This window comes from Aquila chrysaetos, chromosome 5 (assembly GCF_900496995.4).
Source record: "Aquila chrysaetos chrysaetos chromosome 5, bAquChr1.4, whole genome shotgun sequence".
Lineage (NCBI taxonomy): Eukaryota > Metazoa > Chordata > Aves > Accipitriformes > Accipitridae > Aquila > Aquila chrysaetos.
Window position 1 is genome coordinate 3695717 of NC_044008.1, and position 26087 is coordinate 3721803.

Sequence of the window (26087 nt, forward strand, 5' to 3'; positions counted from 1 at the left end):
CTGTGTTCGAGAGAGAGCCAATACCAGCCGGCTCTAAGATGGACCTGCTGCCGGCCAAGGCCGAGCCAATCAGCGATAGCGGTAACGCCTCTGTGATAACATTTTTAAGAAGGAAAAAAGTTGGGACAGGCAGATTCGGCAGCCGGAGAGAGGAGTGAGAACATGTAAGAGAAACAACTCTGCGGACACCAAGGTCCGTGCAGAAGGAGGGGGAGGAGATGCTCCAGGCGCCGGAGCAGAGATTCCCCTGCGGCCCGTGGGGAAGACCACGGTGAGGCAGGCTGTCCCCCTGCAGCCCAGGGAGGTCCACGGGGGAGCAGATCTCCACCTGCAGCCCGGGGAGAGAGGACCCCATGCCGGAGCAGGTGGGTTCCCGAAGGAGGCTGTGACCCCGTGGGAACCCTGCGCTGGAGCAGGTTCCTGGCAGGACCTGCGGATCTGTGGAGAGAGGAGCCCACGCTGGAGCAGGTTTTCTGGCAGGACTTGTGACCCCGTGGGGGACCCACGCTGGAGCAGTGTGCTCCTGAAGGACTGCACACCGTGGAAAGGACCCTTGCTGGAGCAGTTCGTGAAGAACTGCAGCCCGTGGGAAGGGCCCACGTTGGAGAAGTTCGTGGAGGACTGTCTCCCGTGGGTGGGACCCCACGTTGGAGCAGGGAAGAGTGTGATGAGTCCTCCCCCTGAGGAGGATGAAGCGGCAGAAAACAACGTGTGACGAACTGACCGTAAACCCCATTCCCTGTCCCCCTGTGCCGCTGGGGGGGTTGGTAGAGAAGCCGGGAGTGAAGTTGTGCCCGGGAAGAAGGGAGGGGTGGAGGGAAGGTGTTCTGAGATTCGGTTTTTTTCTCATTACCCTACTCTGGTTGATTTGTAATAAAGTGAGTTAATTTCCCCAAGTTGAGTCTGTTTTGCCCGTGACAGTAAGTGATGAGTGATATCTCTCGTGTCCTTATCTCGACCCACAAGCTCTTTGTTATATTTTCTCTCCCCTGTCCAGCTGAGGAGGGGGAGTGATAGAACGGCTTTGGTGGGCACCTGGCAACCAGCCAGGGTCAACCCATCACAGGCGGCCACGGAGACCACCCTGGTGGGCAAGCACAGCTTGGTAGGCACTGCTAGCTTCAGGCGGATATGGTGGTTTCTTCAGGGACATTTTGCACGTACTCCCCCACAGCAACAGGGTGTTGAGGCTCTTTGCAGCAGCAATGTTGAGACAAACATTTCCAGCCAACACAGTCTCTTGCAGGCAGGACAGGCGCACCCACGGGACACACACCCACACACCCCCCCCATCAGACACGGACGCCCACCCACGGGACACACACACAGCCCGCAGGAGGGTCCGCCGGTCACCGCCCCGGCGCAGGAGACGCAAGAGGCGTCGCTGGGCCGGCCGGCGGCCACGGAGACCACGCGTGTCGCCGTGGGGACATTGTGATGCCGCCGGTGAGGTCGGCCCCGTGTCACAAAGGGCCTCCTCCTGGCGCCCCTATATAAAGCGGGGCGGCGGGCGCAGAGCCGTCACCCTGCGGCAGGGCAGGGCGGCCAGTGGAGCCAGGATGAAAAGATCCAGGAGGAGCCGGACCCAGACCCAGACCCGGACCCGGACCCGGCGCCGGCGCCGCGTGGTGTCGCGTCGCACCCACAGCCGCCCTCGCCGCCGCCACAGGGTGAAGCGACGCACGCCCGCGGCGCGCAGCCGCCGGTTTGGGAGCCGGCGGTGGCGCGGGACACGCAGCCGACGCTGCTGAGCAGAGCCCAGCACCGGGCGTCTGCGGAGCCAGTGTCCCGAGGAGCCCGGCCACCGCCGACTCCGTGCTGCCGGACTCCTGAGGCCCTGGCTCCACCAATAAAGCTGGAATGAACGCATGAGCTGTGCGTCTCCCTGGTGTCCCTGTGCGCCGGCCGCGTGTCCCCCGCCGTCGTGTCCCGTGGGTGGGCGTCCGCGGCCGATGGGGAGGGGCGCGCGTGTCCCGTGGGTGGGCGTCCGCGTCCGATGGGGAGGGGGTGTGTGTGTCCGATGGGGGGAGTGTGTGTGTGTCCCGTGGGTGGGTGTCGCGTCCGATGGGGAGGGGGTGTGTGTGTCCCGTGGGTGGGCGTCCGTGTCTGATGGGGGGGGTGTGTGTGTCCCGTGGGTGGGCGTCCGTGTCTGATGGGGGCGGTGTGTGGGTGTGTGTCCCGTGGGTGCGCCTGTCCAGGACCAGCACGCGTCTCCAGGGCTGGAGATGCCTGCAAGAGACTGTGTTGGCTGGAAATGTTTGTCTCAACATTGCTGCTGCAAAGAGCCTCAACACCCTGTTGCTGTGGGGGAGTACGCGCAAAATGTCCCTGAAGAAACCACCATATCCGCCTGAAGCTAGCAGTGCCTACCAAGCTGTGCTTGCCCACCAGCAAGGTGAAGAAACCACCGTGGACACCTGGGCACGCGCCCATGGAGGAACACGGGGCGGCACGTATGGCGGTGAGCTCCGTGGAAATGGGTGGCCTTTTCGGAGAAATCGTGGGGACCGGGACAATAGAAGGACTGCGTACTCCTCTCTCACAAAACTGAAACAAAGCACCTGAAAAGCAACTGCAACCGGAAAGCAACTGAAGAGAACCTGCAGCGCTTGGGACTGGGACTTTGGCTGGAACCTGGAACTTGGACCCTCCATCACCTGCATCGAGACCGAGTCAACGGGATGCTGCTGGCTTCGTGGTGGTGGTAACTAGTCTTGCTCTATCTCTTCCCTTTTCTTGCTTAGCTCTGCCTCTTTTTCCTTTTTCTTTCCTCTCTCCTGTCGCTATTATCCGTTGTTATAGGAAATAAAGCTTGCAAGGTCGTATGGCATCTGACCTCGTTTGTGTCTCAGCCTCGCTCTTGGGATCATTTAAGACCCCTCCCCGATACTGGATCGGGACAAACCCCAGCCTGCCGGCTCCTGTGCTGGCTGTGACCCCCGTCTCCACGTCCCAGTCCATCTCCGTGCCCCAGTCCATCTCCACGTCCCAGCCTGTCTCCACGTCCCCAGCCCGTCTCCACATCCCAGTCCATCTCCACGTCCCCAGGCCACTTCCATCTCCCAGCCCATCTCCATGTCCCCATGTGGCAGGTACACCCCCCCGCCCCCGACAGCAAACGAAACTTCTCCGCGCAGGGAGGAGAGGAAAAAACAAACCCCAAACCCTAGAGGCCGCAGCTTGAAAATGGACCTGGCCATTCGAGATGTGCCAGGTACGCTGAAGTGACCTTTTGGCCAATAGGGGTTAAAATGACCGCAGGTCAGATTCAACAAGGGTATGAACGGGGCCCCGCCGGAGGACATTTTCAGCCAGTCCCCCTCGGAGCAGCGGGTCTGCAGTCGGGGACTCTCCCCTTGGGTGGGGATGCCGCCCCAGGTAGCTCCTCGAGGTTGAGAAGCCCTCATCCCTCAGGTGAGCGATACGCGCATCTCGAGTCATCGTTTTCCATCTGAAGAATGCTTAAGCCGGCTGTGCAGTACTGATTCCCCTTACATCATTGAACCTGTGGTTCACAAATGTCACCGGAGTTCTAACTAACTTTTGACTGAAGAATTGCGGGAGCATAGTAATGGACTCAGCGACAGATCAATATGATCATAGTTGAAGACCCTTTACTAGAGCATCAGACATCATTTTGATACATTGGTTACATCCGTACATGCGTTTAGTTATTGTACTCTTGGTTACACACAGTATTCATGCGTTGTCCACGCGCCTAGTTACCCTTAGTGATTGGTTATATCAACACTGTACACGCGCAGAAACATAAGACATAATTGGTTATATTAACTAAAACAGGCAAAACTTGTCTCAGTCTAATTGGTCAAGATAAACTGCCGAACTGAGGTTCTTTGTGCCAAGTTCCCTTTATCGTGGAATGCGCACCTGTGCTCTTCTATTTGGTATCTTTCTTTTTTTTTGTCCTCTTGTTTATTCTGTTCAAGGCCTTCTAAAGGCGTCTGGAATGCTCTTGCGACCGTTAGCTAAATATGTGTCCACAATTCCCCCTTTGTTGTTTTTCGTCAATTATCACAGCCGTACTTGATCTATCAATTAATTTCTAAACACATGCAACATACAAGGCACACAAATTAAAATACAAAAAAAACCCCACTACGAGATAAATCAAAACTATCTTAACTAATGATTTAAGAGCAGCTCTATTTTCTAAGGTTGTGTGTCTAATACTATCTACGCCTAACAGTAAATCGGATAATACTACACCAATCTGTATTCAGGGACCCCAGAATTTGTGATTCCTGGGGTGGCAATGAGGGTGAATGCCTGATCCGTGGAAACCAGGCACTCCCATCCATTGAGTCCATGACCTGCTGCACGGGGGTCTCCATCAATCAGTTCTTAAACTTGGTTGATGCCAGTGGAACCCCCTATTAAACCTGTGAAAAAGGGATTGCTTTGGTGTTGCTGTACTGAGGCATAAGCAATCTTGTCCGGTCACGTCAGCCAGGGTCATCCAGACGTTTTCTTTGGCTTGCGGCGGTACCCATGACTACGTCCATCTGAGGACTGTCAGGAAGATGGACCATCCATACGTTCTTGTGCCGTCTTGCTCCGCGAGCTCAGCCCAGCAATCGGTAGGTGCCAGCTTTACGTGGGCGTCCCCACGGAGGCAACGATGGCCTCGCCGCACCCCAGCCCGATGCTCTTCGGAAAATCCCGGTATTTATACATTTGCAGAGGAACGGATTTCAGCACACGTGGCCAGCGGGTGCCAAAATCCACCTCGGTTGCAACATGGGGAGCCTATGACGCATGCGCTCGCTGGCCAGGCGCGCTGCACGAGTCATAGCCATACTGTCTATTGGTTCATGGGCTTTGTGATGCGGTTGCAATGCACAGAGAATCTTGACCGGTTATGTTGGCCAAGGTGACCTACAAGATCTATGAATACAATTAATTAAACACAATAAAAGCAACATTATACCTAATAAAATACACAAGAATAAAAGAAACCCCGATTTTTAACAAAGATACAAACCAACTGCTAAGTCCCCATCCCGCAGCTAAATGCTCTAAGCCGAAATGACAGCTTTCTTAATTGTGTTAAAGCTCTTGCAGCCCCTTCTTGCCTCTGCAGTTCTGTTATCTTGTTTATGAATTGCTCCACTGTCCAAGTTCCGCATGTCCGTTGTTTTTCTGGTGGTTCAAAGTCCTTTCATACTGCAGCTGTCACGTACTCCGGCCCACTCATGCTAACTGCGGCCTACTTATGCTAACTCTAAATAATCAGGCAAAAGAAATGTCCCCTGTTTTCCATGAAATGTCCCACAAAGCATAAGTCTGAGTTCTAACACCTGTTGGATGTGGTTGTGTGAGCCTCCGTAACATTTTAAATTGGCGTAGTCGGCAGGATGGTGTTAATAGAGGAATAATTGCGGAGGCAGGGCTGTAGCCCTTTTCCCCCAGAGGTGGAACGGGCGAAGGAGAAGAGGACCGACCCAGCAGTGGTCGTGGCGAGAGTAGAACAAAGCCGCGGAAGCAGTCGAGACGGCACAGGGAAAGGCATTCTGTGTGCCCTCCTAGGCGCCTGCTTGAGTCAAGCGCAAAACCGAAAGAGTGATTCTGACAGACTGGCAAAGGACAATTCTAAAAAGCGAGGGGAAATAGATTGTTTGCGTCTGTTGGAAGGAAGGACTGAAATTACGCTAGCGCAAGCGAAAAAGCCCCCCAGCGTTACGCAAATCCGCAAGGTAATCACGGGTACGGACCCTGAGGATTGGGACAGGGACGTCTGGGGAGACTCTGATGAAAACAGCTCCGAAGAGGGAGACGAATTGGAGGAAAGGGATGTGCGACCCCTTATGAAAGCAGAAAGGCACACGGGTCCGCACGGCGGGAACCCCCGAACTGTTACCGAAAAAGCCGGTCAAAGAAACTCTCTAAGACTCGGGTTTGGAGGTTTAGAAAGCAGGCATCCCTTATTGCAGCGCTGGGTGCACGGGGCATCGCTCCACCTATTGTGCACACCGTTACCTACAACAAGCAGAAATGTATATGTATTCCAGTCATACATATTCATGTTATCATTTACATTGTGTCCACCCTTTGGCCACGCGCAGTGTGGGTCATCTCTTTCTCCTAGTTAACTGGCCTCGGCAATTTCTAATTACAAAAACTCAGCAGAACTCAAAACTTATCATCGAGTTTGCAGACGACACCAAGTTGGGCGGGAGCGTTGAGGGCAGGCCGGAGGGCAGGCAGGCTCTACAGAGGGATCTGGGCAGGCCGGATCGATGGCGCGAGGCCAGCTGTACGAGGTTCAACACGGCCGAGTGCCGGGTCCTGCGCTTGGGTCACAGCAACCCCGTGCAGCGCTACAGGCTCGGGGAAGAGCGGCTGGAAAGCTGCCCGGCGGAAAAGGACCTGGGGGTGCTGGTCGACGGCCGGCCGAACGTGAGCCGGCGGCGTGCCCAGGCGGCCAAGGCGGCCAACGGCATCCTGGCCCGTGTCAGAAATAGCGTGGCCGGCAGGAGCAGGGCAGGGATCGTCCCCCTGTGCTGGGCACTGGTGAGGCCGCACCTCGAGTCCCGTGTTCGGTTTTGGGCCCCTCGCGACAAGAAAGACCTTGAGGGGCTGGAGCGTGTCCAGAGAAGGGCAGCGAAGCCGGTGGAGGGTCTGGAGCACAAGTCTTGTGGGGAGCGGCTGAGGGAACTGGGGTTATTTAGCCTGGAGAAAAGGAGGCTGAGGGGAGACCTGATCGCTCTCTGCAACTGCCTGAAAGGAGGTTGTAGCCAGGCGGGGGTCGGTCTCTTCTGTCAGGTGGCTGGAGATCGGACAAGAGGAAATGACCTCAAGTTGTGGCAAGGGAGGTTTAGGTTGGTGTGGTGGGTTGCCCCTGGCTGGACGCCAGGTGCCCACCAAAGCCGTTCTGTCACTCCCCCTCCTCAGCTGGACAGGGGAGAGAAAATATAACAAAGAGCTTGTGGGTTGAGAGAAGGACAGGAGACATCATTCACCAATTACCATCACGGGCAAAACAGACTCAGCTTGGGGAAAATTAACTCAACTTATTACAAACCAACCAGAGTAGGGTAATGAGAAATAAACCCAAATCTCAGAACACCTTCCCTCCACCCCTCCCTTCTTCCCGGGCACAACGTCACTCCCGGATTCTCTACCAACCCCCCCCAGCGGCACAGGGGGACGGGGAATGGGGTTTACGGTCAGTTCATCACACGTTATTTTCTGCCGCTTCATCCTCCTCAGGGGGAGGACTCATCACACTCTTCCCCTGCTCCAGCGTGGAGTCCCTCCCACGGGAGACAGTCCTCCACAAACTTCTCTAACGTGGGTCCTTCCCACGGGCTGCAGTTCCTCACGAACTGCTCCAGCGTGGGTCCGTTCCACGGCGTGCAGTCCTTCAGGAGCACACTGCTCCAGCGTGGGTCCCCCGCGGGGTCACAAGTCCTGCCAGAAAACCTGCTCCAACGTGGGCTCCTCTCTCCACAGATCCGCAGATCCTGCCAGGAGCCTGCTCCTGTGCGGGCTTCCCACGGGGTCGCAGCCTCCTTCGGGCATCCCCCTGCTCCGGCGTGGGGTCCTCTCTCCCCGGGCTGCAGGTGGAGATCTGCTCCCCCGTGGACCTCCCTGGGCTGCAGGGGGACAGCCTGCCTCACCGTGGTCTTCCCCACGGGCCGCAGGGGAACCTCTGCTCCGGCACCTGGAGCATCTCCTCCTCCTCCTTCTGCACGGACCTGGGGGTCTGCGGGGTTGCTGCTCTCACATGTTCTCACTCCTCTCTCTGGCTGCCATTTCTGTCTGTCCCAACTGTTTTTCCCTTCTTAAAAATGTTATCACAGAGGCGTTACCACTATCACTGATGGGCTCGGCCTTGGCCAGCAGCGGGTCCGTCTTAGAGCCAGCTGGTGTTGGCTCTCTCGAACACAGGGGAAGCTTCCAGCAGCTTCTCACAGAAGCCACCCCTGTAACCGCCCCCCGCTACCACAACCTTGCCGCACAAAGCCAATACAGTGTTGGAGGCGCCAACAGACAGGAGGCCTCGGGCCTGATGTGCATCAACAGACAAAAGGCCTTGGGCCTTGACCATAGAATCATCCGATCATCGAATCATCGAATCATTTAGGTTGGAAAAGACCTCCAAGATCATCGGGTCCAACCATCATCCATGCCCACTAAACCATGTTCTGGAGTACCTTGTCTCCGCGCTTTCTGAATACCTCCAGGGATGGGGACTCAACCACTCCCCTGGGCAGCCCATTCCAAAGTCTGACAACCCTTTCGGTGAAGAAATTTTTCCTAATATCCAATCTAAACCTTCCCTGGCACAATTTGAGGCTGTTTCCTCTCGTCCTGTCACTTGTTACTTGGGAGAAGAGACCGACCCCCGCCTGGCTACAACCTCCTTTCAGGTAGTTGCAGAGAGCGATGAGGTCTCCCCTCAGCCTCCTTTTCTCCAGGCTAAACAACCCCAGTTCCCTCAGCCGCTCCTCACAAGACTTGTGCTCTAGACCCTTGTCACGGTCCACTCGGTGGACTCGTGATGGTTCGTTTGCTACGATCTCGAAAGTGCAAAAGTAAGGTGACCAACACCAAAGGGGATAGCAGTAATCACACAGTAAAACTTTATTGTATTGCCTGTGAAGAGGCACGCTGTAGTTAGAGATGGGTGAAAGAAAGGCGAAAAGTAAAGTTAAGTTTAGAGAGAGGAGAAAGAGAGGTTGTAGCTACCACCACTGATCTCAAGATGTCCTAACGGTCCCGGGTCCCCCTAATGCTGCGTCGTCGATCGTCGTGGTCCTTGGTGGGGAAGCTTCAAATTCCCATTGTTCAGAAGTCATCTTTTATGTTTAGTAACACACCTTGCTCCACCTCTGCCTCAGGAGTCTCCGCCCTTCTCAGAATACAATTATCATATCTCCGCCCTTCTCGAGTGAGGCTATCATGCAGGGGCGGGGTCAGTGTCTGAGGCGTGGTAAGCCTTGGAGGCGGGTAGCCTTCGACCAGGAGGTGTGTTTTGGTATTATAATGAAGCAAAGTTCGTCTAAAGTTCATGATTTCTTCATCGATGTTACGTTAACAGTGGCAATCCATCCTTTTTGACAGTAGCTATGCGGTTATCTCTAAGGGCTCCAGCCAGGTACCTTCCAGGAGCCTTGTACCGCACATTCTGTCCTTGGGATCGGCCGCTGCGCTCCAAACAGGCCGTTGTCAGGTAACGTACTGTTCATGTTCCTGATGACAATGTTGAGACAATGCTGATTTTCTGACCAACTCTTACAACCCTCCACTGGCTTCGTTGCCCTTCTCTGGACACGCTCCAGCCCCTCAAGGTCTTTCTTGTCGCGAGGGGCCCAAAACCGAACACGGGACTCGAGGTGCGGCCTCACCAGTGCCCAGCACAGGGGGACGATCCCTGCCCTGCTCCTGCCGGCCACGCTATTTCTGACACGGGCCAGGATGCCGTTGGCCGCCTTGGCCGCCTGGGCACGCCGCCGGACCTCTTCTCCTTTGCCCGTTCCACCTCTGGGGGAAAAGGGCTACAGCCCTGCCTCCGCAATAATTCCTCTGTTAACACCATCCTCCCGACTACGCCAATTTAAAATGTTACAGAGGCTCACACAACCACATCCAACAGGTGTTAGAACTCAGACTTATTCTTCAGTCAAAAGTTAGTTAGAAGTCCGGTGACCTTTGTGAACCACAGGTTCAATGACGTAAGGGGAATCAGTACTGCACAGCCGGCTTAAGCATTCTTCAGATGGAAAACGATGACTCGAGATGCGCGTATCGCTCACCTGAGGGATGAGGGCTTCTCAACCTCAAGGAGCTACCTGGGGCGGCGTCCCCACCCAAGGGGAGAGTCCCCGACTGCAGACCCGCTGCTCCGAGGGGGACTGGCTGAAAATGTCCTCCGGCGGGGCCCCGTTCATACCCTTGTTGAATCTGACCTGCGGTCATTTTAACCCCTATTGGCCAAAAGGTCACTTCAGCGTACCTGGCACATCTCGAATGGCCAGGTCCATTTTCAAGCTGCGGCCTCTAGGGTTTGGGGTTTGTTTTTCCTCTCCTCCCTGCGCGGAGAAGTTTCGTTTGCTGTCGGGGGCGGGGGGGTGTACCTGCCACATGGGGACATGGAGATGGGCTGGGAGATGGAAGTGGCCTGGGGACGTGGAGATGGACTGGGACGTGGAGATGGACTGGGGCACGGAGATGGACTGGGGCACGGAGATTGGCTGGGGACATGGAGACGGGGGTCACAGCCAGCACAGGAGCCAGCAGCCTGGGGCATTGTCCCGATCCAGTATCGGGGAGGGGTCTTAAACGATCCCAAGAGCGAGGCTGAGACACAAACGAGGTCAGATGCCGTACAACCTTACAAGCTTTATTTCCTATAACAACGGATAATAGCGACAGGAGAGAGGGAAGAAGAAAGGAAGAAGAGGCAGAGCTAAGCAAGAAAAGGGAAGAGATAGAGCAAGACTAGTTACCACCACCACCACGAAGCCAGCAGCGTCCCGTTGACTCGGTCTCGATGCAGGTGATGGAGGGTCCAAGTTCCAGGTTCCAGCCAAAGTCCCAGTCCCAAGCGCTGCAGGTTCTCTTCAGTTGCTTTCCGGTTGCAGTTGCTTTTCAGGTGCTTTGTTTCAGTTTTGTGAGAGAGGAGTACGCAGTCCTTCTATTGTCCCGGTCCCCACGATTTCTCCGAAAAGGCCACCCATTTCCACGGAGCTCACCGCCATACGTGCCGCCCCGTGTTCCTCCATGGGCGCGTGCCCAGGTGTCCACGGTGGTTTCTTCACCTTGCTGGTGGGCAAGCACAGCTTGGTAGGCACTGCTAGCTTCAGGCGGATATGGTGGTTTCTTCAGGGACATTTTGCGCGTACTCCCCCACAGCAACAGGGTGTTGAGGCTCTTTGCAGCAGCAATGTTGAGACAAACATTTCCAGCCAACACAGTCTCTTGCAGGCATCTCCAGCCCTGGAGACGCGTGCTGGTCCTGGACAGGCGCACCCGCGGGACACACACACACACCCCCCCCCCATCGGACACGGACGCCCACCCACGGGACACACACACACCCCCCATCGGACGCGGACGCCCACCCACGGGACACACACCCCCCTACCCATCGGACACGGACGCCCACCCACGGAACACACACCCCCATCGGACGCGGACGCCCACCCACGGGACACGCACGCCCCTCCCCATCGGACGCGGACGCCCACCCACGGGACACGCGCGCCCCTCCCCATCGGCCGCGGACGCCCACCCACGGGACACGACGGCGGGGGACACGCGGCCGGCGCACAGGGACACCAGGGAGACGCACAGCTCATGCGTTCATTCCAGCTTTATTGGTGGAGCCAGGGCCTCAGGAGTCCGGCAGCACGGAGTCGGCGGTGGCCGGGCTCCTCGGGACACTGGCTCCGCAGACGCCCGGTGCTGGGCTCTGCTCAGCAGCGTCGGCTGCGTGTCCCGCGCCACCGCCGGCTCCCAAACCGGCGGCTGCGCGCCGCGGGCGTGCGTCGCTTCACCCTGTGGCGGCGGCGAGGGCGGCTGTGGGTGCGACGCGACACCACGCGGCGCCGGCGCCGGCTCCGGGTCCGGGTCTGGGTCCGGCTCCTCCTGGATCTTTTCATCCTGGCTCCACCGGCCGCCCTGCCCTGCCGCAGGGTGACGGCTCTGCGCCCGCCGCCCCGCTTTATATAGGGGCGCCGGGAGGAGGCCCTTTGTGACACGGGGCCGACCTCACCGGCGGCATCACAATGTCCCCACGGCGACGCCCGACGTCTCCGTGGCCGCCGGCCGGCCCAGCGACGCCTCTTGCGTCTCCTGCGCCGGGGCGGTGACCGGCGGGACCCTCCTGCGGGCTGTGTGTGTGTCCCGTGGGTGGGCGTCCGTGTCTGATGGGGGGGGTGTGTGTGTGTGTGTCCCGTGGGTGCGCCTGTCCAGGACCAGCACGCGTCTCCAGGGCTGGAGATGCCTGCAAGAGACTGTGTTGGCTGGAAATGTTTGTCTCAACATTGCTGCTGCAAAGAGCCTCAACACCCTGTTGCTGTGGGGGAGTACGCGCAAAATGTCCCTGAAGAAACCACCATATCCGCCTGAAGCTAGCAGTGCCTACCAAGCTGTGCTTGCCCACCAGGGTGGTCTCCGTGGCCGCCTGTGATGGGTTGACCCTGGCTGGTTGCCAGGTGCCCACCAAAGCCGTTCTATCACTCCCCCTCCTCAGCTGGACAGGGGAGAGAAAATATAACAAAGAGCTTGTGGGTCGAGATAAGGACAGGAGAGATATCACTCATCACTTACTGTCACGGGCAAAACAGACTCAACTTGGGGAAATTAACTCACTTTATTACAAATCAACCAGAGTAGGGTAATGAGAAAAAAACCGAATCTCAGAACACCTTCCCTCCACCCCTCCCTTCTTCCCGGGCACAACTTCACTCCCGGCTTCTCTACCAACCCCCCCCAGCGGCACAGGGGGACAGGGAATGGGGTTTACGGTCAGTTCATCACACGTTGTTTTCTGCCGCTTCATCCTCCTCAGGGGGAGGACTCATCACACTCTTCCCTGCTCCAACGTGGGGTCCCACCCACGGGAGACAGTCCTCCACGAACTTCTCCAACGTGGGCCCTTCCCACGGGCTGCAGTTCTTCACGAACTGCTCCAGCATGGGTCCTTTCCACGGGGTGCAGTCCTTCAGGAGCACACCGCTCCAGCGTGGGTCCCCCACGGGGTCACAAGTCCTGCCAGAAAACCTGCTCCGTGGGCTCCTCTCTCCACAGATCCGCAGGTCCTGCCAGGAACCTGCTCCAGCGCAGGGTTCCCACGGGGTCACAGCCTCCTTCGGGAAACCCACCTGCTCCGGCGTGGGGTCCTCTCTCCCCGGGCTGCAGGTGGAGATCTGCTCCCACGTGGACCCCCTGGGCTGCAGGGGGACAGCCTGCCTCACCGTGGTCTTCACCACGGGCTGCAGGGGAACCTCTGCTCCGGCGCCTGGAGCATCTCCTCCCCCTCCTTCTGCACTGACCCTGGTGTCCGCAGAGTTGTTTCTCTTACATGTTCTCACTCCTCTCTCCGGCTGCCGAATCTGCCTGTCCCAACTTTTTTCCTTCTTAAAAATGTTATCACAGAGGCTTTACCGCTATCGCTGATTGGCTCGGCCTTGGCCGGCAGCAGGTCCATCTTAGAGCCGGCTGGTATTGGCTCTCTCTCGAACACAGGGGAAACTTCCAGCAACTTCTTACAGAAGCCACCCCTGTAACCCCCCCCGCTACCAAAACCTTGCCACCAAAACCAATACACTGCCGGCCGGCCCAGCGACGCCTCTTGCGTCTCCTGCGCCGGGGCAGTGACCGGCGGACCCTCCTGCGGGCTGGGGCCGGCCGGCGGCCACGGAGACGTCGGGCGTCGCCGTGGGGACATTGTGATGCCGCCGGTGAGGTCGGCCCCGTGTCACAAAGGGCCTCCTCCCGGCGCCCCTATATAAAGCGGGGCGGCGGGCGCAGAGCCGTCACCCTGCGGCAGGGCAGGGCGGCCGGTGGAGCCAGGATGAAAAGATCCAGGAGGAGCCGGACCCAGACCCGGACCCGGAGCCGGCGCCGCGTGGTGTCGCGTCGCACCCACAGCCGCCCTCGCCGCCGCCACAGGGTGAAGCGACGCACGCCCGCGGCGCGCAGCCGCCGGTTTGGGAGCCGGCGGTGGCGCGGGACACGCAGCCGACGCTGCTGAGCAGAGCCCAGCACCGGGCGTCTGCGGAGCCAGTGTCCCGAGGAGCCCGGCCACCGCCGACTCCGTGCTGCCGGACTCCTGAGGCCCTGGCTCCACCAATAAAGCTGGAATGAACGCATGAGCTGTGCGTCTCCCTGGTGTCCCTGTGCGCCGGCCGCGTGTCCCCCGCCGTCGTGTCCCGTGGGTGGGCGTCCGCGGCCGATGGGGGTGTGTGTCCTGTGGGTGGGCGTCCGTGTCCGATGGGGGGTGTGTGTGTGTCCCGTGGGTGGGCGTCTGCGTCCGATGGGGAGGGGGCGTGCGTGTCCCGTGGGTGGGCGTCCGTGTCCGATGGGGGGGGGGTGTGTGTGTCCCGTGGGTGGGTGTCCGTGTCCGATGGGGGGAGTGTGTGTGTGTCCCGTGGGTGGGTGTCCGTGTCTGATGGGGGGGGTGTATGTGTGTGTGTGTGTGTGTCCCGTGGGTGGGCGTCCGTGTCTGATGGGGGGGGTGTGTGGGTGTGTGTCCCGTGGGTGCGCCTGTCCAGGACCAGCACGCGTCTCCAGGGCTGGAGATGCCTGCAAGAGACTGTGTTGGCTGGAAATGTTTGTCTCAACATTGCTGCTGCAAAGAGCCTCAACACCCTGTTGCTGTGGGGGAGTACGCGCAAAATGTCCCTGAAGAAACCACCATATCCGCCTGAAGCTAGCAGTGCCTACCAAGCTGTGCTTGCCCACCAGCAAGGTGAAGAAACCACCGTGGACACCTGGGCACGCGCCCATGGAGGAACACGGGGCGGCACGTATGGCGGTGAGCTCCGTGGAAATGGGTGGCCTTTTCGGAGAAATCGTGGGGACCGGGACAATAGAAGGACTGCGTACTCCTCTCTCACAAAACTGAAACAAAGCACCTGAAAAGCAACTGCAACCGGAAAGCAACTGAAGAGAACCTGCAGCGCTTGGGACTGGGACTTTGGCTGGAACCTGGAACTTGGACCCTCCATCACCTGCATCGAGACCGAGTCAACGGGACGCTGCTGGCTTCGTGGTGGTGGTGGTAACTAGTCTTGCTCTATCTCTTCCCTTTTCTTGCTTAGCTCTGCCTCTTCTTCCTTTCTTCTTCCCTCTCTCCTGTCGCTATTATCCGTTGTTATAGGAAATAAAGCTTGTAAGGTTGTACGGCATCTGACCTCGTTTGTGTCTCAGCCTCGCTCTTGGGATCGTTTAAGACCCCTCCCCGATACTGGATCGGGACAATGCCCCAGCCTGCTGGCTCCTGTGCTGGCTGTGACCCCCGTCTCCATGTCCCAGACCATCTCCACGTCCCAGACCATCTCCATGTCTCCAGGCCACTACCGTGTCCCAGCCCATCTCCATCTTTTCCTCGTGCCCACTTTTCTAGGTACTTGCCCAAACTACCCCACACACCCTGCCACTCATAATTATCAAGCCTCGGGGCAGATCTCTGGGTGATCTTTTTAAATAGTTGTTTAACCTTAAACAAGAGCTGAACCTCATTCAGGAGCATGCTAATTCCTAGCAATAGGGCTAGGACCGTGCTGGTCTCAACATCCCAAGATTATTCAAATTTTTCAAAATTCTCAAACACCATTGTAACTGGACTGAAGGAGAAAGGAGAGGGGAAGAAAGGTACCCCACCCATAGACTGGTTTTCCAAGGAGGAAAAAGGTAAATGGTGTAATTATTAATAGTTTCCCACAGATGGCTCCCGCAGTATAAAGGTGACAATGCTGAGTGCAAGTACCGGATTAATCCCACATCCGATGACTTTATCATACCATAAACCAGCGTTATAGAATACATCAAAGCAAAAACCTTAATCTACCTCCCACGGATGATAAGCAGCAGAAGAGGGACTACATACAGCAAGCGAGGTGATACATAACAGAACTTTAAAAACCAGAGCAACAACCCTAAGAACACATAAATCAACATAATGACCAGTGACTATTAGACCAATATAATGAATGCTTATAACAAATTTGTTTTAACGAGCTCTGGTCAGATTTGTCGTTATCTCAACCCTTCGGGCCCCACGCTGGGCGCCAAAATGGACTGTCATGGTTTAACCCCAGCCAGCAACTAAGCACCACGCAGCCGCTCACTCACTCCCCCCGCAACCCAGTGGGATGGGGGAGAAAAACGGGAAAAGAAGCAAAACCCACGGGTTGAGATAAGAACTGTTTAATAGAACAGAAAAGAAGAAACTAATAGTGATAATGATAACACTAATAAAATGACAACAACAATAATGAAAGGATTGGAATGAACAAATGATGCGCATTGGTCACTGCCCACCGTCCGACACCCAGCTAGTCCCCGAGCGGCGATTCCCCTCCCCCACTTCCCAGTTCCTATACTGGATGTGTCATCACATGGTATGGAATACCCTGTTGGCCAGTTTGGGTCAGCTGCCCTGGCTGTGTCCCGTGCCAACTTCTTGTGCCCCTCCAGCTTTCTCGCTGGCTGGGCATGAGAAGCTGAAAAATCCTTGACTTAGTCTAAACACTACTCAGCAACAACTGAAAACATCAGTGTGTTATCAACATTCTTCGCATACTGAACTCAAAACATAGCACCGTACCAGCTATTAGGAAGACAGTTAACTCTATCCCAGCTGAAACTAGGACAACATGTAAGACAGGTTTTTGAAGATAGAAAACAGTGAAGTTTTCAGTAGCTCTGTTGCTCACATCTTTTAAGCACAGGATTTCAGCTGTCCCTTTTTTCATTAAACGGGCGAGCATTTTCTCCAGTGGTGACAGCTTCAGATTCCCTAATTTTCTGTTGGACCTAGCAGTTCCCTTCTCTGCCCAAGCTCGATCCTGTTTCACGATGCCAGACTCATCACCTCAATTCTCCTGAGCTTTGACAGATGGAATTAGGATATAGCAGTACTGCAGCAAGACTGCAGATGGTGAGTTTCAAACCACTGACTTCAGCACCAAAATGCTTGTAATTCCCTTTTTAAATGGAGCTGGCTTCCCTGGGGAAAGTGCCAGGCTCTCCTAGGTGTTGCAATGAGCTGCTAGAGGGAGACACACTCTAACAGCCCAGCACAATGCTGGTAAAGGGCTTTAGGGGCAACTTGCCCTTTCTGTTGGAGTAAAGCCACGATGGGGGAGAAAACAGCATGAGGTTTCTTCATCTGCAAATTTCTCTGTACTACACCCAAACTGTTGGCTGTTTCCAGAGGCAGAAATATCCTTATATGTGTTTTTGCAGAAAATAGAGCTGTCATAAATTTACTCACTGAAACCCAGGTAGGAATAGTAGGAATAATAACGCTAATAGCAAAATAAAAATAGCAATTGTAGCAGCAATAATAATGCAATAACTTGGCCTCAAACTACAATGTTTGCTCAGGGAACTGATCCAGATTGCAGGGGGAAGGGATGGGACTTTTTTTTAAGCTGGATTTGTTATTGATCAAACTCACTGCAGCTGCCTGAATGTTTATCCTGCCATAAGAAAGGGGCCAGGGCATTAGTGGGAGTCTTCTGGGAAGAAGCTGAGAATTGTCTCCTTGAGCAGCAGTGTATTAGAAACTGAATGAAACCTATTGCAGTAATGCTTTGTTTAAAAAGACATAAAGATACATAAATTAAATGTAATAAAGAAAAAAGGACAATAAGGAAAATCCCCAAAAGTTTCCCCCCAAAAAGATAGCACAAAGCGTAAGAACCAGCCAATGGGTTCATGAATCAGAAAATGTATTTTGAGAAACTTTTTTTCTTTGATTCCATGATTCTGCCATAAGTTTCACACACTGTTAAGGATGATGGTGAGGACCTCCCTTTGCTTGTGGCTGTGGGGAGCTTCCAGCTGCCTGTAGGACCATCGTGGGGTACAGACTGGGGTGGTGTGTTTTTCCTTATCCTTAGCTCAATGTCCTTGTAGAAAGTTGCTGCCTGCTGTGACATGGCCATGGCATCACCAGGACTGGTGCATTCCTGTGACACAGCTATTCTCTACCACCATTCAAGTGAGAAGAAACAATTAAATAAAAATCATAATAATAATAAACAACAATGGATAACGTTGGGGAGGGAAATTAAGTAGCTGTAGCAGCAATTTAAAGAACAGAAGCTCAGGGAAGGTTAAAAGAGAATTAAAAGCAGCAGGTCCTACCCACTGCCCAATTTTAAAGATTTGTGCTTCAGCTTGCTGATGAGATTTGTGGATTTCAAGGCTAAATTCTGGAAGAAAAATGCTTGCCAAATTGACCCACGGTAATGTTTCACACCTTTGGAATGAAAGACATGTCCAGTGTCAAACCCTGCATCCCTAACAGCTGACAGAGCTGCGTTTCAGCCATGAACTGCAAGACTCATGTCTGTCTTTCCCTGAAATGGCTCAGGTTGCCCAGGGAGGTTGTGGAGTTTCCATCCCTGGAGATGACCAAAAGCTGTCTGGACAAGGTCCTGGGCAACTGGCTCTGGGTGGTCCTGTATGAGCAGTGCGGTTGGACCAGATGATCCCCAGAGGTCCCTGCCGACCTCGACCAGTCTGTGATTTGGTAAAGCTGGGTGGGAAACAATTTTATATCCTGTAAGAATTCTGTTCTGTTTTATGCGTTTCTGTTTTATGTGGGGATGAATTCAAACTCTAAGTTTTCTTCCCGAAATGCACGAGAGAAAGAGAAAAACTTTCTCTTTTCCCTCCATTGGTGTTCAGGTGTTCTCCTGGCATTTGCAATGCCAAATGTCATGTCCCTGCTGTGCCAGATGATACAGAACAAGGAAATTTTCCCATCCTAGGCACAGGCTGCAGATCGATATCTCCAGCTGGAGCCATTCACTTTTGTAGGAATTAGCAAAGGTATCTGCTGGTTCATACCCTGAATCTCCATCATCACAGGTGAGTGGGTTTATGAGACTGTTGGCTTTCATGGAGCATGGGAAACACACCGTCTCTGTGAGCAGAAACTCCCTGTTGGTGCAACAGTGGGTCCTTCCCTGCAAAAGAGAGCTGAGATGAACTGGCTGGTTTTAAAGCAAAATCATTTCCCTGAAACATCCTTGTGCGGCTTTTGTGCTCTGTGGAGGCTGGGGCAGAGAAGGAGGAGGTGCCCAGAGGGGAAGGCAGAGGGCTTTAACCCCGGGTGGGAATGGCATTGGAAAAGGGAAAGACAATGCTTCCCTGGGCAATAAACTGAGCAAAATATGCAGAGAAAAGACTTACAGAAAAGTACGCCACTGCCCAAGGGGTTTGGGGCAGGCATCCTGATGATTCCTGATGATGGCACCCTGATGATGGCACCCTGCCCCCCTTCACTGCTCCCTCTGCTCCTTCCCACACCTCCAAACCCACAGCTGGTTCTGTGTTTCCTGATATCAGCGCTGATATCAGACCACAGAGGTGATTTTCTAAGCAAAATCTACATGGGCACCCCTCCCCAGGACACGAGATGCCCACCATTGATGGAGGATGCTGCATTGGCAGCAAATAACTTGGGCACAGTGAAGCTGGGGAATAACCCTCAGAGATAAGACCTCTCTTGACTTCTCCTGCAGGCTGAGGAGGTCTGACTTGCTGCAGCGGCTTGAAACAGTGCAAAACTCAAGCGTCCAGAGCAGATGCTGTGCAAAGATACCAAAGTTATTGAGACCACAAGACAGAGCAATAAATCACAGTGCGTTACGGGGATGATTTTGTTATCTTTATGACGTAAAATCCCTCCCCCACCATCACCTCCTGTCCGCATGACTTGCGGCAGAAGCAGCCCACTGCATTTTTGCAAATGAAATCATCAGGGACAGCAGCAGTTCAGATCTCAAAGCAGATGGAGGGGAGAATCGGGTATCTAGAGCATACGGGCATACTCCCGGTTCGCTTTTGCAGGCACAAGGTGTTGCAATGTGCCCTTTCCTCCCTCTTCTGGCATTCAGCTCATGAAAGAAAAAAAGAGATTGGATTCGATTCAGTTAGCCCTTTTTCCTGCCAAGAGGTGTCCCTCATGGGTCTGAAATGGATGTGAGCAATGTTTGCAAGGATTAGGTGCTCCCCAAAACAGCTTCTGTGCTGCAAACTGCTTCCTAGAGCACTGTGAAGAGTCAATACTTGCTCCAAAGTCCATTAAGACCCACAGAAATCTTCCCATCATTTCCAGTGAGTTTTAGATCAGAGCTGAAAATAAATAACCACTGGGAAAGAAGTTTATGGGGGTAAGGCAAGTCACCCTGCGGGTGGTTTGGCAGAGCAGATGCTACAGACGGGACTGCAGGCAAGTTGGTGAGGGAAAGGGCAAACACAGGAATTGCATTTGCTAGAGCTGAATGAAATTTGGGCAATAAAACTAAATATTCTTGAAACGTGAAGTACACTTTTATTTTTTTCCACAGTCTGTGGTGAAACTGCCTTATGTTTGCAAATGTTCTTCAGATGAAAGAGGTCATTTTCAGCAGGGTAAGAGGGTTTCAACAGCAACATCGCAAAATTTGAATGAGAGTAAAGACAAGAACAGGACCACCAGCAGACTCCTTCCCACTTACTTACACATTTGCAGCAGGAACAGGTGAAAATATAAACACATTTCTCAGGCAAAATCATTCCTTTTCACAAAATTTCATTATTGCATCACAAGCCATTGGTTCTCCAAAACTGAACTGATGAAACTTCCATATAGTCACAAGTTCTCATAAATGCTTCTATTACCCCATAAAAATATGGTCAGTTGTTTGAGAGGACCCCCCTCTTCACTCCTTCCACGGTGAAAAAGAACAATGCTGGCTGCTGGTGACAGCTAGAGTTGACGTTATTTAAACATTTCAGTATTACATTTCCATTTTCATTTTTTCATCACCTTTTGGCTGAAATTCTCTAGGCCTGGCCAGCTCAAAGTAAATACTCTGAGGAAATGAGAACAACAACAACAACAAAATCCCAACCTACTAACTTTTTTAGAATTATATGATTAAAAAATTAAATAAAAGCCTACATTTCCTCTTCCAAATAAATGATTATGATTTAAACAAACAGACTGGGAGGGGGAGAACTGCAGTTTTCAAAAGAGCTAGATGGAGAGTTATATTTTTCCGCGGAAAATGGGACTGACCTGGCCGATGCTTCTAGTGAAAAGGTCATCCCACAAGGACACAACAGTTGTGCCCATTTCCAAAAAGTGATGAGGGGTAATAATAAAGATATACTAAAGAATAATAAAGATATAGCTTTTGTCCCAATGAAGCATGGCCAAATAATTACTCAGAAATGAGAAAGTGAAAGAGAGAAAGTCTCCCACATCACTTTTTCTCGACTTATGGGAGTCTACCTCATACTGGAGATATACTTATAGACATCAGATATAGCTACAGCTTATGGAAACATGGTCAGCAGAACATGTTATAGATGGGTTGAGAAAGATGTCAGCAAACCCTACCCTTCCTTTTATGAGCATCTAGGATGCTCATCCACCTTCTAAGCTTGTTTACCAGCTAGTGCTTATAGCTTGTGAGCTCAGCCCTGGAAGTTCAAATGCTTGCCTCCAGCCCAACCTATTTCCACTCAGGTTCTGCTGATGGCTGGCTTGACCTCACTGTTAATTATGGAATTACATCCTATAAAAAGGGCATAGTGCCTTGAAGGAGCAAACTGCACTCTGCAAATTGCTCAAAATGACACTAAAAGTCAGCTGAGATGTTCAGCCTGTGTAGACATGCTGTTAAGTGAGTTTAGCAATTACCTGACTCTTTCCTGAAACCTACCTGAAGCACCCATCCTTCCTATCAATCAATCACTCCCATTTTATTAGTATGATGAATAGTCACAGAGTGAAATGTTGAATAAAAATGATCTCTGCTGGAGGACTCAGGGCAAAGGATGCCAGGACAAGGTAACTTGGGCATCTCCTAATTTTTAAGGTGTGCCACTCATAAGGCTGAGGAGTTGACTTCTTGCAGGTACGTACATTATCATTGTGCTGCTCATTTTGTCCTCTAAGTGCTCTGCCCCTAGCAAGCAGGACAGCACTGTTGAGTGAGATTTGTGGTGGTTCACCTCTCCAGCTGCCACAACCACCATTCTCTGCTTCTGCTTCTCCCAAGAAGAGCCACAGCTCTGCGGGGAGATATCTTCCAGCTCCTTCAGGCCCCAGCTGTAGGCACAGATGGGACAATGCAATGCAAGATGCTAAATCTGCCTCCACAGCCCACGCTCAAGGCTGTGCTGGCTCCCAACCCCATCAAGCCTTCCTCAGCAGATCCCTCCCTGCCTGCCAGAGTGGAGCCAGGGTAGGAACCAGAGATGCCAGAAGTTGAAGTGGTTTTGCCAAAGCAGCCTGGCAAACCAGTGGAAGCTCTGGGAATTAATTCTGGTTTCATCTCTTGGCTTTTGAAACAGGACAACCCCTTGAAAATGCGGCGTCCCCTACTCTCACCAACAGATCTGTCTCCCAAAATAGAGGCACAACATTTAGACCTTCACGGGTGAAACTGGCTCAAAAAGGCAATGATTTAGCTTTCAGCTGAACCGGAGGCTTGCAGAATATGCAACAGCAGGAAAGCAAAAAAAAGCCCAGCTGTTGCAACCTTCCTTTGTGGGGAGAAATAAATGTATGTAACGAATGGGCTGAGGAGCAGGTATTGGGGCATGGACGGGGCTGTCAGAAGGAAGACATTTCCTTTGCACATCCCAGACCGAGGATTTGAAGCTCGCTTCAGGGCAAGGGCTCTGGTGAAATAGATTTTTCACAGCTACCAAAGTGTTTTTACTGTGCCCCTAATTTAATTCCCAAAATTAAAAAAAGAAACGTGGAGGTGCCCTGGGGAAGCGTGTGTTTTGTGTGTGTGTGCTTGACACTGGTCCAGATAAACCCCAAAGAGTCCAGCTAACCTTAGAGCTACCCTTGAGAGAGAGTGAATCTGTCAGCTGCACATATCGCACGCTTACCCCTCCTGCACATGCGCGCACACATGCACACACTCACACGGCACTTGATGGATGAGATGATTTGACGTTTTTGACAACAGCGTTTTGTTGTGGGGAAAAAATGTTTTTTTAGCAAGTTGCAGATAAATGAGCAGAGTTTACTGGAGTGCAGGGAATGCGGAAGGCAAGGGAAAGTCAATGATTTGTGAGGTGAATGGTAAATGCAAGTGACCATTTTTAAAATTAAGCCACGGAGCCACAGAGCAAATATGATCTTCATCTCCTTTACCGTTAGTCAGAAAGGATGGGATGGGATGAGATAGGGTAGGACAGCACAGGACAGGAAGGCAATGCAAGGCCAGGCAAGGCAAGGCAAAGCAAAAGGACTGAAGAAAGAGTGAGCTTGTTGGCATGAGAAGTCATCAAAAAGTACTGGTTCTATTCCCAGGCTCAGCATCTCCTGCAGGAGCTTTTCTCCTAACTGTTTGGCTTCGTACTTTCCTTCTTGCTATCTCCCACTGGCAGGGATGTTTTTTGGGTTGTGAACATGCTGAGCAGGGCAGCAAGTGTCCATGTGGAAGAGGGCTGAGCTGGAGTCAGGACCCCATGGTGGGCATGACAGAAGATCACCACTTGACCTCTTTCCCTTGGGGCACCTTGTCCAAACCAGAACTGGAAGGGACTTAGCTGCCTTTTGTCCAAAGATGATGGCTGTGTGGTAGCCACATCTCCAGGCTGTTGTACACCACTGCACAGCATTTTACTGGTATTATTTGTTATATTTGCAAACACTGGAGTCCATGCATCCTATGGATGCAGAGCAAATCCATATAAGCTAGACCTTATGAGCTAGCAGGACAGGCTAAAATCATCCTTTTTCTGACAGGGGAGGAGCAGACACACAGGCTCTGTCTGCACTAGCAAATAAAACAGATTTTGGACTCCCTGCTGGCCCTGAGGCAAGCGGCACAGCTCAGCTGTGGTGGTTTCATCCATGACACCTATCAGGCATGGTCCCCAGTCTGGGCTAGTCCCTCAGCGGTGAAAAAATGCTGCTGGGGGAGCACTGGCTGGACTGGACAAAAGAAGTTTCATGGTCCATCCCAACAGTTCAACAACCCAGACCATGGCCAGGCAGTGCTTGACCTCGTGCCTTGGCCTTGTGTATCAGCAGCATCCTGCTTGCTGATAGCTCAGAAGGAAGACCCTGAGATGCTTCGTTAAGGCAATTTGACTCAGCAGAGACGTGTAGGTGCATTACGTGGGCATCGTAAAGCACTCTCCAAAGGGGCTCGTGTGTGGGGGGGGTGGACACATCATGCTCTTTGACTGAGCCCTAGACTGAAGAGGACTACAATGACTGCAGCACTGCCCACATTCCCAGCTGCAAGACAGTCCCACAGCAGCATATGTTCCCTGAACAGGAATCCCTTGCTCCCCTTGTCACCTATCCTGGGTGATGCTGCACATGGGTGCTGAGGGTGGCACCACACCGACTGCTCCACCAGCACTGGACCAGGGCATGGTCCTACCAGCCCCAAATCCTGCCAAGTGAAGCTTCACCCACTCACTCAGATGGACTTTATCTACCTTCAGCAGTGAAATCTATCAGGTTTTAAGTGAAATATGAAGGACTGCAGAAGGCTGTGTGGGTCATGGCCAGCCGATGGTCAGCACTGCTGTCAGGCCAGGAAAGTCGACAAGATAAACCAGCATCTTTATGCAAGGCGAGGTGGAGCCAGGAGTTTCTCTTGGAGGCAGTAGGGTTTCTCTTCTAGAGGTGTGACCTCCAGGGCATGTCCAAGAGTGGCATTTAAGGTAGAAGTAGCCCATCACTGAAACCTCTAGTGCAAGAATTGTTATGCATAACAAGAGGAAGATGAAGAAAGGTCACAAAGGACACCTGAAAAAGGAATGGAAAGGAGAAGAATAATATAGTGGCTTCAGATAAGTATTCCAGGGGTAATGCAAGGAAGGTATTAATGTCATTGTAATATTGACACTGGGTTGAAAATCTAAAAACCAACGTAAGACATTTCATGGTCTGTTAAATCACATGATGAAAAGTATTTTGCACAAAAATGATTTTATATGAATGATCATTGTTCTCCAAGAAAACAGACCAATACCAAATGGAATTAATACAATAGAATGGAAAATAGCTAATAATAATAATAAGAATAAATCCTGCAGTTAGATTTTCACAGCCTAATTATTCAGAGTGTTAGTCACTAATGGCCTGAGACATCCCCATCACAGATAATGCAAGTAGTCAGTAGAAGTGTGATTGGAGATAAGTGGCCTGAATTACTCACAAGTAGGAATAATGATAAATAAGAAATATATTGTACAGTTCTTTCATACCCCCAATCTGTGACTCTCAAAGAACTCAATAAATCCATGTAACCCCTTGGCGGCAGAAGATTTTGGTAACCTTAAAATGCTGCATTTGTGAATTAATTAGGCAGAATGTCCAATGATCCCTCAATTTCTGTCTATTAAGCACCTTGCCCTCCGTAACCTGCAGATGAAAATGCCACTATTCTCTGACCTTGGTCTTGAAACTTCTTGAAGGACCTGACAAATCTTCAGGTTCTAGCAGGTTTTCAGAGCAACGGTTCAAACATTTTCATAGCATCGACCATGATTCAGCAAAGTGACCCATGGTTTCCATCCTTCCCATTCCCACATACACAAAGACATATCTTGATCTATCTGTGAACCTCTCTTTACCAGTTCTCATCAAGGAGACCATCTACCCAGTAATTTGCATTGCTTTCCTCTCGCCCTTTCCACTCTGATTGTGCAATGCCTTTCATGGACCTGTGTGTTTCCTACACAGGAGTAGAAACCACACAGTGCTGTATGGTCACATCACTTATTTTAGTCAATGACAGATGATTAAATTAAATGAGCTTCAGATCTCCAAAAGTTAGCCTAGCATCAACTGAGAGAGGTAAGTTTCTCCAGAGAGTGACTAACAGTATTTAAGACATTTAAGAGTATGGACACTCCCTTCACTATCACCTACATGATTCTTAGCTTTTTTTTACTGCCAACAAGCAATGGGGAGAAAGAAGAGGACCCTGTTCCATGCAGCTAGCCACATCTCCAGGAGCACTGCTGCTGGTGCTGCTCAGAGTACGGCTTGAGGACATTTTCTGTTGTATATTCACAGAAATTGGATTCCCTACATGTGGATAGAGTGGTAACAAATGGCACAGCAGTTAAGTCCAGCATTGGAACTCAGGAGCTCTTCTTCGACTGGAGCACACGCTCCATCTCTCAGTTCTTCTCCTCTTTCAGCAGTAATTTTCCAGGGTACTGGTGTAGAAAGCCCACTAGCAGACACAAGCACATGTGGTCTGTGGGATGCCTCAGGGTTTTGCTCTCTTATTGTTAATTGTGAGTTGGTACTAAATCATGTATGTTGGAGTCCATCAAAGTGATTAACCCTTTGTCCCTGTGCAAAGGGACACTGATATCCCAGTGGAGCACAGCCC

At 52.6% G+C, this 26087-nt stretch overlaps 1 long non-coding RNA gene across 1 annotated transcript; it reads left to right on the top strand.

The window, feature by feature from the left end:
• The first annotated feature begins 1416 nt into the window (after positions 1 to 1416).
• Positions 1417 to 13447, top strand: LOC115341899. Its single transcript, XR_003923566.1, has 4 exons — positions 1417 to 1460; positions 6840 to 6848; positions 10852 to 10864; positions 13393 to 13447. It is a non-coding gene; the product is annotated as an uncharacterized LOC115341899 (long non-coding RNA).
• The last annotated feature ends 12640 nt before the right edge of the window (positions 13448 to 26087 follow it).